Source organism: Carcharodon carcharias, chromosome 5 (genome assembly GCF_017639515.1).
Source record: "Carcharodon carcharias isolate sCarCar2 chromosome 5, sCarCar2.pri, whole genome shotgun sequence".
NCBI lineage: Eukaryota > Metazoa > Chordata > Chondrichthyes > Lamniformes > Lamnidae > Carcharodon > Carcharodon carcharias.
The window spans coordinates 97,888,896-97,901,075 of NC_054471.1; the positions used below are offsets into that span (position 1 = coordinate 97,888,896).

The 12,180-nt window shown below is 38.9% G+C and overlaps 1 protein-coding gene across 3 annotated transcripts in view; it reads right to left on the reverse strand.

The window, feature by feature from the left end:
• The window catches only part of mcph1 (microcephalin 1), a 363,873-nt gene that overhangs the window by 62,206 nt on the left and 289,487 nt on the right, over nt 1–12,180 (reverse strand). The window lies entirely within an intron of this gene.

Here is a 12,180-nt window from a genome sequence, read left to right on the forward strand (position 1 = left end):
TTTTAATGAAATGATTACTTATTAACAGAAGCTGAGGCAATGGCATAGGTATTAGAAATTTTATTTTTGGAATTCTAAATTGCAAAGAGATAGCCACAATAAAAGATTAAACAGCAGAACCAAATAAATATATAAGAGTAAAGTTATATAAAAAAGACATTTAAAAAACAGACATAAAGCAGGTTAACACTATTATAAGTGAAATAAACTTAGGGTCAAGTTCATTGCAAAAACCCAAAGAGGTAATCTGAAAAGTTCAAATAAATTAAAACAGAAGGCACTGTGGTGAAAGTCTTAACAAAGACTGAATTGGAGAAAGCCTTAAGGGGCCTATTCAGGGCCGCTATTGACAGGGGTTTTAGAACTGGGACAGCAGCAAGACACAGAATTTACACTAAAAACTTGAAAGATTTGTGTATTAACATAGAAAAAGCATTTTTAATTCCATGCTTTTCTTTGAATAATTTGTATATTGACACAGAGGTGGGCAGATGTAGATACAGCTACTAACTGAGATAAATAAAAACTAATAATTTTTAATTCCAATAAATCTTCCTGAAAGTGCCTTCCCATAAGATTATTTTCCTTCTGGAGCTTGCCAAACAGTTAAAAATAATTACATACAGAGAAATTGTGAGGTCATCCGTTGCTTCTTTACAGCACACCCCTTCACACTGATTATTGCAAGGAATACAGGCAGTGGCAACAGAGAAAGCTGATAAAAAAGGCTTTGATGCACATTATCTCCCTCAGTTGTTCAAGCTGTGGCTGAAGCTGAAGCATGTACTTGGCTATCAACACATTGTTAATTTAACAAAGAGTGCAATGGCTAAAGCAGCTTACTGCTCCAAATTATTAGAAAGAAACGACTTTCATTTCTATAACATCTGCTACAACCATAGGATGTCCCAAGCCACCCCACAGCCAATAAAGTGCTTTTAAGTTTAGCCACTATTGCAATGTAGGAAAACACTGCAGCAATTTGCACACATTAACAGGATAAATTACCAGATAATTCATTTTTATGATGTTAGTTAGAAGATAAACACTGTTCAGGACACTGGGGGAATTTCCCACCTCTATTTCAAATAATGTCATGGGATCTCTTATGTTCACTTGAGAAGGCAGCAGGATGTTGAGTTAATGTTTTATCAAAAATATGGTACATCAGGCAGCACTGCATTCTATCAATACTGCTGTGAAATGATAGCCCAGATGTTGGCCTGGATTCTGCTGTTAAGAATAATAGTGAGGCTATCAGAACTCAATAGGGCATAATGGCATAATAATGTCATTGTGACAGCAACTTTTGGCATTCGCACATGCACAGGAAAACATAGAAATCAGGAGGTCGTTATCTGATTTATCCTATTCTTCCACAATTTTTCGATACTGGAACCTCACCGATAAACAGGGCATTGAGATACATTAATTTGGGTCATCAACAGTGCTATCATGTGGCACTTACTCTGCAATAACCTGCTTGCTGACGCTCTGTTTGGGTTCTGCCAGGGCCACTCAGTTCCTGACCTCATTACAGCATTGGTTCAAACATGGACAGAAGAGCTGAACTCCAGGGGTGAGGTGAAAGCGACTGTCCTTGACATCAAGGCAGCATTTGACAGAGTGTGGCATCAAGGAGCCCTAGCAAAACTGGAATCAATGGGAATCATGGGGAAAACTCTCCACTGGTTGGACTCATACCTAGCATAAAGGAGGATGGTTGTGGTTGTTGGAGGTCAGACATCTCAGTCCCAGGGCATCACAGCAGGAGCTCCTCAGGGTAGTGGCCTCGGACCACTTCTTGAGCTGCTTCATCATAAGATCAGAAGTGGGGGTGTTTGCTGACGATTGCACAATGCTCAGCACATTTCTTAATTCCTCAGATACTGATGCAGTTCATGGTCCAATGCAGCAGGACCTGGACAATATACAATCTTGGGCTGACAAGTGGCAAGTAACATTCATGCCACACAAATGCCAGGCAATAATCATTTCCAGCAAAAGAGAATCTAACCATCACCCCATGACAATTAATGGCGTCACCATCGCTGAATCCACTATCAACATTCTGGGGGTTACCATTGACCAGAAACTAAACTGGACTAGCCAAGAGCAGGTCAGAGGCTAGGAATCATGTGGCAAGTAACTCACCTGCTGATTCCCCAAAGCCTGTCCACCATCAACAAGACACAAGTCAGGAGTGTGATGGAATAGTCTCCACTTACCTGGATGAGTGCATCTCCAATAACACTCAAGAAGCTTGACACCATCAGGACAAAGCAGCTCACTTGTTTGGCAGCCCATCCACAAACAATCACTCCCTCCAACACCGACACACAGTGGCAACAGTGTGCACCATCTACAAGATGCACTGCAGGAACTCACCAATCCTCCTTAGACAGCATCTTCCAAACCCACTACCACTACTATTTAGAAGGATAAGGGCAGCAGACACATGGGAACACCACCACCTGGAAGTTCCCCTCCAAGCCACTCATTATCCTGACTTTTGACTGTTCATTCACTGTCACTGGGTCAAAATCCTGGAACTCCCTCCCTAACAGCACTGTTGGTGTACCTACACCACATGGACTGCAGAGGTTCAAGAAGGCAGCTCCATACTACCTTCTCAAGGGAAATTTGGGATGGGCAATAAATGTTGACCTAGCCAGCGACACCCACATCCCATGAATGAATTTTTAAAAAATTAATCCTTACAAATGTGGAGTTTTATTCCTTTACATTTTAATTATTGTTGGAGAATTTAAAAGATATATTTTTTAAAACTTTCCCTTTTTGTCTCTTTAATTTCTCTGCATCTCATTTTTCTTTTCCTCTATTTCACTCTCTGCGTAGATTTTATATGGAATTAAATATTCTAACTTACATTTCCTGGTTCGGACTCTAAATGGCTCAGTGAGGATTCTTTAGTGTGACTGATTGAGGAGAAATGCTGTTGCTTGCCCTATTCACACAGGTCCCAGATCGTTTTCAAAGGGTGCTATGTTGCGTCAGATGCCAATGACGGTAAATTGCGGCTTGAAAGCCCACAAAAAGTCTGTGGGAAACCTTAAGCATAATGAATAGCTAGTTTTTTCTCCACTGACCATAAAATCTGCGTCAATGTGCTCGTTTCTGGAGACGGGGTTTCAAACCAGTCTTTTGATTCAGAGGCAAGAGTACTAACACCTGAGCCAAGGCTGTCAAGTTACAGCCTGATTGCAGTCATCTCTCCTTGAGCCTTCTCTTGCCCACTCTCTTCCTCAGTTCACATCATTTCTCATTTGCCCTCAGGTTCACTGCTAAACAGTTGCACAATATGCTCCTCTCATACCTACAAACCAACTCTCTTGCTCCTGAACTCATTCATAGTAACTTGAGTTTCTGCTCATCTTCACTTCTTTAAAGTACAGCCTTTTTCTTTTTTTAGACAAATATTTTTTCTTGAAATCAGTCAGATGAAAGGAGGATTCTAGGCCTTCAAATGACAATTCCAAAAGCGTAAACAGCTATTGTGAATAAAAAAATCTTTAAAGATCACAACAGTAATGCAGTAGGCATCCTATGGTGCTTAATAGAGGAGAAAACTAAACATATGTATACATCTTTATAACAATTTTTACTCCAGCCCCATTCTCCTTTTTCATGGAATTTTAATTTCCATCACCAGTTTCACTGATTCAACAATGCTCAAGTATGGGCCTGGACTCCCAACACAAAGGTGTCTCTAATTTGACATCAACTGGCAGCCTGACAAAGGTCAAAAAGGTATTTTGGAAGAAATTTGTACACTATCTGTGTGGCCCATATGGCTTTCTTCATTGATATCATTGAAGAATGCCGTTTGAGCTGTACAGGTTGTGGCTGTTGTGTGATAGTTCAGCCACCACATCTGCAGTATTGTGTACAGTAATGGTCTCTTTATTTAAGGAAAGGTGTAAATGCATTAGAAGCAGTTCAGAGAAGGTTTACTAGACATGCCAGAATGGGTGGGTTGTCTTATGAGGAAAGGTTGGACTTGTATCCACTGGAATTCAGAAGACTAAGAGGCGACTTGATTGAAACCTTTAAGATCCTGAATGGGTCTTGACAGGGTGGATGTGGAGAGGATGTTTCCTCTTGTGGGAGAATCTAGAACTAGAGGTCGCTATTTAAAAATAAGGGGTCGCTCATTTAAGACAGAGATGAGGAGAATTTTTTTCTCTCAGGGACTTTGGAACTCTCTTCCTCAAAGGGCGGTGGAAGCAGAGTCCTTGAATGTTTTTAAGGCAGAGCTAGATAAATTCTTGATTAACAAGGGGGTGAAAGGTTATGTGGGGTTAAAGTTACAATCAGATCAGTCATGATCTTATTGAATGGAGGAGTAGGCTTGAGGGGCTGAGTGCCTACTCCTGCTCCTAATTTGTATGTTTGTATGCATGTTCGGAGTCCGGAAAGAATGGAGTTAAGCTGGTTTATTCAAGCATACATGCAAGGGAAAATCCTTCTCTCTGAACCAATGGTTACAGTAACCATATTTATATTTCCCCCTTAGAAGAAGCTACACATCACAAGACAGTGTTTCTGTGAACATATCATTCCAGCTAACCAAATTAACAACTGTAAAACTCAATCAATAAGACAGAGTTTCAGTTACCATATTGTTCCAGCTAACCCAATTAATCTTGACTCAATGGCCACATGGGGATTCCCAACTCTATTACACTACTTCAGTGGCCTATAGGGTTGACTGCCCCCAGGGAATCGACTTAAGTCTGTGTGTCACTAATGGAAGTGGTACTATGCAAACTAATTTATCCCCTATTAAGTGTGGGATATGAATCCTAAAGACTGCTTTTCTGTGATGTGGGCTAGATAATGAGACTTTAGTTTTATATCATTTCAGGTATTCGAGTTAAAAAGGAGGCTGTTACAGAAAAATAAAAAAAGGTAGACATTTCGAAAGGTGCCAAAGAAACACAACAAAGATCAGTTCATGTGGAATCAGGGGCCAGGGAATAGATTGAAAGATAGCTATAAAACAGAAAACAGAGATGAGAAGTTAAGGGAAGTTTCTCCAATAGCTAGAAAACAGTGTCTGTCCCACAGAGGTCTGTGCTGGGACCACTCTGTTGACCACAAATAATTTAGGCTTAGGAATTGGAGGGTGTGTTGTTGAAATCTGCAGATAATGTCAAATTGGGGGATAATAATAATTTTGAGGATTTCATCAAAATACAAAAGGCACAAACAAGCCTGCAGAGTGGGCGGATAAATTAAATTTGACACAGTGAAATGGCTCTTTTTGGTCAGAGAAATAAGGAGGCCACACACTCCCTGGAAGACAAGAAACTAAATGGAGTAGAGAAGCACCAACATTTATGAGCGCAAGTACATGAATTGTTAAAGTACCAACATAAATTGGTAAGGCCTTAAAGAATGCAAAAATAGATCTGGATTCATTCCTAGAGGAACTGAATATAAAGCAAAGGGGCAATGATAAATTTATATTCACCCTTAGCTCGGCCACACTACAAAAAGGACATTCAAGCATGAGAAAGTGCATAAAAGATTTCAAGAATATTACCAGAATTGCAAAGATGTAACTAACCATTTGGAAAGATTGAACAGGCTAGGGCTGTTTTCTCTGAAAAAGCAGAAACCTAATAGAGGTCTTTAAGATTATGAAAGTGTTTGATACGATGGGCATGGAGAAACAGAGGCATAACTACCAGATAGCCACTACCAGATCAAATGAAGTACTTAGGTGGAATTTCTTTATGTAGAGAGTGGTGAGAATGTGGAACATCACATGGAGTGGTTGAAGTGGCAAGCATTGATGCATTTAAGGAAAGCTTGATACACACCTGAGGAAGAAAGGAATTAATGGATATGGGGGCAGGATAAACCCCTTGTGGATCAATTGCAGTTCACCAAAATACGTATATTGTTTGGTATAGCTTTATCTTTCAGCTTCAGCATTAATCTTATCTGTAAATAAAATTCAGAACATTCATGAACTGACTTTATATTTGTTCTGCTGATCAAAGCAACAGAAAAATCATAGAATAGTGCAGCAGAAAAGACGGCCATTCAGAATATCTAGTCCATATATGTTCTCCGAAAGAACAATTCAGTTAGTCTGATGCCCCTGCTGTTTTCCTATGTTATTGCAGTTTTGCTTTTTCAAGTTTTATCTAATTCCCTTCTCAGAACTACTATTACATGTGTTTCATCAAATCAGACCTTACATTCCAAATCTTAACGACTCATTGTGTAAAAAGGTTTTTCTTCATGTAGCCTCTGGTTCTTTTGTCAATCTTCCTTGACTGTTGACCAGATGGTGCTGGATATTCCACATATTCTCCTATAAGTAGTTCATCATATTTGTTGCAAATTATAGATCCCCTGGACTATGCCAACTCAAACGTGATAGAGAGTAACAGAGATTTTCTGTTCATAAGAGACTCAGTCTGCTTGTAGAAACTGCTGTAAAGCTGTTTATAGAAGGAAAAGCTGTTAGGGTCAGGTGGTTATAGTAGTCAACTCTCAGATATTGGCTTGAGGTCGCCAGGAAAAAGCAACTCAGGAGAAAAATCAGAAGGGAATTAAATAAATTGTAATTTTTCTTGAACATTTCTGTTCGCTAGTTATAAAAATTTTGGAGATGGACAGGCCGTTTGATTGACAGTCAAGAATCATTCAACTGAGTAATCAAGAGTCTACTCACTCTCCAATTTGCCATGAGGAGGCAGTTGGTGCATTGGGCAAATAATAGTTGGAATATGGGGTGCAGCAGCTGGAGGCAGGAGCTCAAAGGATGAAGCTGCCAGGAAAACAATCAACTGGAATTGCAATACTCTGACCCAACAAAATGACCATAAGTGTCATTTTGTTGGGTCAGAGTATTGAGAATTCGGTTTGCTATATCTGAATCGAGAGCTTGATGCTTATACCAGGTGCCCAAAATGGGAGTATTCCAAGTTCTATCAATAACATCACTTATCTTGATTCACCACAAACTTTTTGATGAACCAAGTCCTGCTGCGTACTCTCTATTTTGGTTACAACTGCAGTGTGCCATGAGCATACCAATGCAACTTTAGTCTTCTAAATAGCACCCATAGAGTATTTCTACTGGAAAGACACTGTGTTTCACATTTCCTCTTTTAAGCGTATGTTTAGTAAAAATTAAGTATAATGAGCATTTTGCTAAACTATTAGTTGCACAGTTAGTAGGCAGCTGTTTCTTGATTTGACCAGAATTATCTCATATTTACTAAAGATATGCAGGAGGACATGTTAGTTTTTAAGTACAGAACAGTGATTGTAAAATCTGCTGTACACAGATGTAATCACTTTCATCTCACTTTTTTGCTTTGTTATGCTAGTAATGGATTCCCTCCTGCATTGAGCTTCACAGAACTTGTGTAATAATGTGTATGATTAGCTACCAATGCTACTACAAAGAAGACATTTGTAATATGTACATTTTTCTTAGTTTTAATGGTGCCACTGTGTGCGCCTACATTTTCAAACCTATTAAAATGCCTTGCAAGATATCCTACTAGATAGCAATAGACCTTTTAAGTGTCTAATAAGAATGTTAAGCATTCAGTTTTTAAGTCTCTGCAGATACTTTTCTCTCATATGTACTAAATTCACTGCTTTTATGCAGTCACAGTGTTCCAATGCATGTGAGCTGATTAATGTAATTTTTCCCATTAAAGACATCCATAATACCTAAGTTCAATTATCTTGGACATGTTTGGACTAGGAGGCATTCTCTCCATGCAGTACAATGCAGGTCTTGGGGAAGTGCAAGTTGGAGATCCTACTCCTTATTAACAGTACTAACTTGCACCTTCTCAACATTGTTTGCCTCTACTGAACCCTAATAAAAATATTATAAAAATAATAAAAATAAAAAAACAATATCCATTGTTCAAAACATAGTTCCAGTGTTGAGTTCCACAAGTCCCACTGATATACACTTCCATCCTCTCAGCTCTACACTGGCTCCTTGTTCCGGATCAAGTAATTTTAAGATCCTCATCCATGCCTTTTAGCCCTTCAGTGGTTTGGCTTGCCTTAACTCTGCAACATCCACCAATTCTTGGCCCCTCTGGTCCTCCAACTCAGGCCTTTTGTGCATCACATCACCTCTCCCTTGATCCCACCATTAGTGGCAAGGCACTTGCTCACTCAAATACTCTACAAACCTTTTGAAAACGCATCTCTTCAACCAAGATTCTGGTTATCCCCTCCAGCTCTCTCAGCTTGCTTCAGCATCCATTTCTTAATTTTTTTCATCTATATTTTTATCTTTCATCTTTTTTTGCTTATGGTGCTTTCTACTTTAAAGGATTAATACAAATGCTAGTTGATAAATTTATAACAATAGGTTACAACTATGACTCTCTCAACTTCAATCCTTGTGTGCCATTTAGACTGCATCATCCATTGAAAAAATATCAACACCTGATGTGCACCTTCTATTTTTACTTTTCGTTTGTTTAAAATTTCTTTTGAGTCGTATCCATCAGACTGACAAGGTTGCGTACCTACAAATGTGTATGACAGAAAGAAGTTGGAAAAGAACTACGATAACAATTTTCTTTCAAACCTTTGTCTTGTTCGTGCTCAAAAAATTTAAATAATGGATATTAGTCAAACAATGAGGGCTGCTCGTGACTCTTTGCTCTTCAATTATACTGCAATTACCAATTAATTTAAGAATGACGCTGTAGCCACTTCAAAGGTTTGGCAAAATTGGCCCATGTTGAATCCCCTTCCCAATTTCCTTTTAATTGTGGATGGAAATCAAAACAAAAATGTTTTTTCCACCAATTTGCATGAATGAGTCAGTTAGCACCTGTAATTTGATTGAATTCCTTACTGCTGTACTCCAAGCTTCCTTTTCCTTTCTGAGTATTGCAACATTAAATAAAATCTGATCTTCAGCCTTACTTCCTCAATAACTGAGACAAACTTTCTCACATCTGTATAACCAGATTTGTATTTTGAATGAGATGAAATAATGCCAGAACTGGATTATGTAGCAGTTGAGCTCTCTGCATACAGTTAACATTTCCTCAGACCTTAGATGTTTTACACACACACACACAGTTAAATATATACAGGTAAAAAATGTTTATCTTGGATGTCAAGGAATAACTAAAATTAGATATAATTCAGATGGACTTTTCTTATTCACTTGAAAATTGTATTAGCAGGTCTTCTGCATTTCTTGAGATTAATGGCTTCCAGCATTCATTTATTATTAAAGAAATAGCTCGAAAATGATTGGGTTTATGTAGCAGTAACAACATGTTATTCTTTTTGCAATGCCCTGCAGTAAAATTTCCCACAATATCTTCTTTTCATCTTTCATATCTAGTATCTGTTTTCTGTCATCGTCTGTAAAGGTTTTCGTTTCTTGTTCCACTTTTTGAACTTATTTGTTCATCCCTTGAGGTATCCCAATATCTTCCATCATTAATAATAAGAGTACAAGGACAGATGAATTGCTTTAAGCTTTCCAACTTTCTCAATTCTTCTGGCGGGAAGTGTCTCTTCTTCACTTAGAACCATAGAGTTTTACAGAACAGGAGAAATGAATCTGGCCCATTGTGTCTGCGTAATTCATTGCTGGAGCAGTACAAAAATGAATTCCGGCCACGCACTCTTCTCATCATCCTGCACGCATCATCCGCTGCTTCAACTGTTTGCATTCCTCCCTTCCCTGATGGAACAACTAAATTGAGGAATTCATTTTGAGAAGAAATCATGGATATAAACTGTATCCTATTACTTTTTGCTATTGGAGCATAGGGACAGGAAGAGGCCATTCAGTTCATCGTGCCTGCTCCACCATTTAATTAGGTTATTGATGATCTGTACCTCAACTGCAGTTATCTGCCTTTGCTCCATAGCCCTCAATACCCGCACATAACAAAAATCGATCTCGGGTTTGAAATTTTCAATTGACCTAGCCTCAACAACTTTTTGGGTGGGGGAAGAATTCCACTACTCTTTGTGTGAAAAAGTGCTTCCTGACACCACCCTGACCATCCCCGCTTTAATTTTAATGTTATGACTTTTGAGGAAATAGTTTCTGTCAATCAACTTTATCAAATCCTTCAATTATCTCAAACACCTTCATTTGATCACTCTTTAATCTTCTATATTCAACAGAATACAAATCTAGCTCTATCTCCCTGCAGCCTGTCTTCAAACTTCATTCTTTTTAGTCCTGGTACCATGCTGATGAATCTTTGCTGCACCCTCTCAAAGGCCAATATCTCTTTGCTGAGGTGCAGCATAGAGAACTAAGCACAGTACACCTGATGCAGTCTAACCAGAATTTTGTAAAACCATAACATACCTCCCACCTCTATGTATTTCAGCTCTCTGGAGATAAAGGCTGACATTCTTTTTACTTTTTTTAAATGCCTGTTCACTAGCTTTTAACATATCTACAGTTTTGCATGTATTTTCAATGTAGAATAATGCATTGAACTATAAGATTCATTAAAATTCTGCCAAATTGTGACCACAGATCATAAGGGGTTAAATCGATGTAATAAAATAAAGAATGCCAACAGCCACAACATAGTGGACATGAATGTTTAATTACTGGAAAGTAAACAAACTCTGGGAACAAAAATCTGGAAATGGGTTCAGCTGTTAATTTCTGCCAAGTTCAGATGTTTATAGCCGAGTATTTGGCACTCTACTTGTGGAGCAAAGACTGTCAAGTTTTAGAATAAAATTATTTGTGTGTTAACAAAGGGAGGTGGGGTAGAGAAGATAAAGTACAACTATACTAAGACCTGACTACAAGCCTTCCAATACAATACAATAACCCCTTCCTGTAGTATACACACACATTTTAAAATTTGGCCAAATTAAATTAACTTGATAACCTGATGAAGCACATGGGCTCAGATCTTACTGTCTCCGAATGGTTGGGGAAAAAAAAACAAGTGTAACTCCTGGGTGCCTATAAAACTGACCCTCCAATCACTCACACTGACCCATCTCGACTATGCCCCCATCTCCCAACCATCTGATCACCCCCCCACCCCCCGAACTTCTGACTTCCCCTGATTCTCCGGCTACCCTTGACCCTCCAACCCTCCCCTGACCACCCCCAAACCCCCGTGGGTCTCACCACCCTTCCCACCCTGTCACCTAACCCAGCTGGCACCCTACCAGCCGCTACCCTGCCCACTTACCTCATTCACACCTATTCACTAGCACATTGAAAAGCTATTTAAACGTCCTGAAGCCTTTCACTGTGTTAGTGAATGAAGACTTACCAAAATATGGCAGCTCATGCCGTAGAAAGGGGGCATTGCTTCACTTTGCCTGATGATCCTGCACCACAAAGGAGGACTCTGATATTAGGTATACTCTGCATTTTTGAAGAGGCCTGGTATAGGAGGCCAGGCCAGAAATGCACAGATCCAGCGCTGTGTAAGAAAACAGCAGCGGAGCAGCAACCTGACGGTGATTGCCACTCCTCTGAAGACTTGGCCCATTATCATTTCATTTGGTTCGATCCTAATGTTGTTAAGTTATATAAAATGGCAAGATATCAGAAAATATTAGAAAAGTTACTGAACTTCAAAATGAACAAGTTTTATGGCATGCTAAAGTGATATCAACATTATGACCTGCCTTGGAACTTTTTTATGTTCACCTCATTGAAACAATTATTGTCAATGAGCCCCAATGTGTTCCTATTAATTGAATGTGATATTTTATGAAAAAATACAGTGGATATCTGAATTTCTTTTCTTTAATAACCACAAAGTTCCACTGAACATTTAGAGGGAATGTAGTTGTTTGTCATAGGCTTATCAAATGTTCATATTTAACCCAAACAGTCCAGATTTAAGGCTATTGTCCACTGTCCAAATTTGCAGCAACTTTGTCCAAGTTTCAAGAATGTGCCTGCATACATATGTTTTTATAAAGAAATGTGTTTTCTGGAAAAGGCTGAAAAATGTCAAAAGGTCATTATCCACTGTGTTGAACAATATAATAAATCATTCACAACAATGCTTTTTATATTATATTTTAAGAGGATATTGCTCCTGGGTCTTCAATATTAAGGAAATCCCTTCCTTCAGACTCCACTTTCACCCCAAACAGCTGGGACATTTTTGGCGACAGTTTTGGCAGTACAAA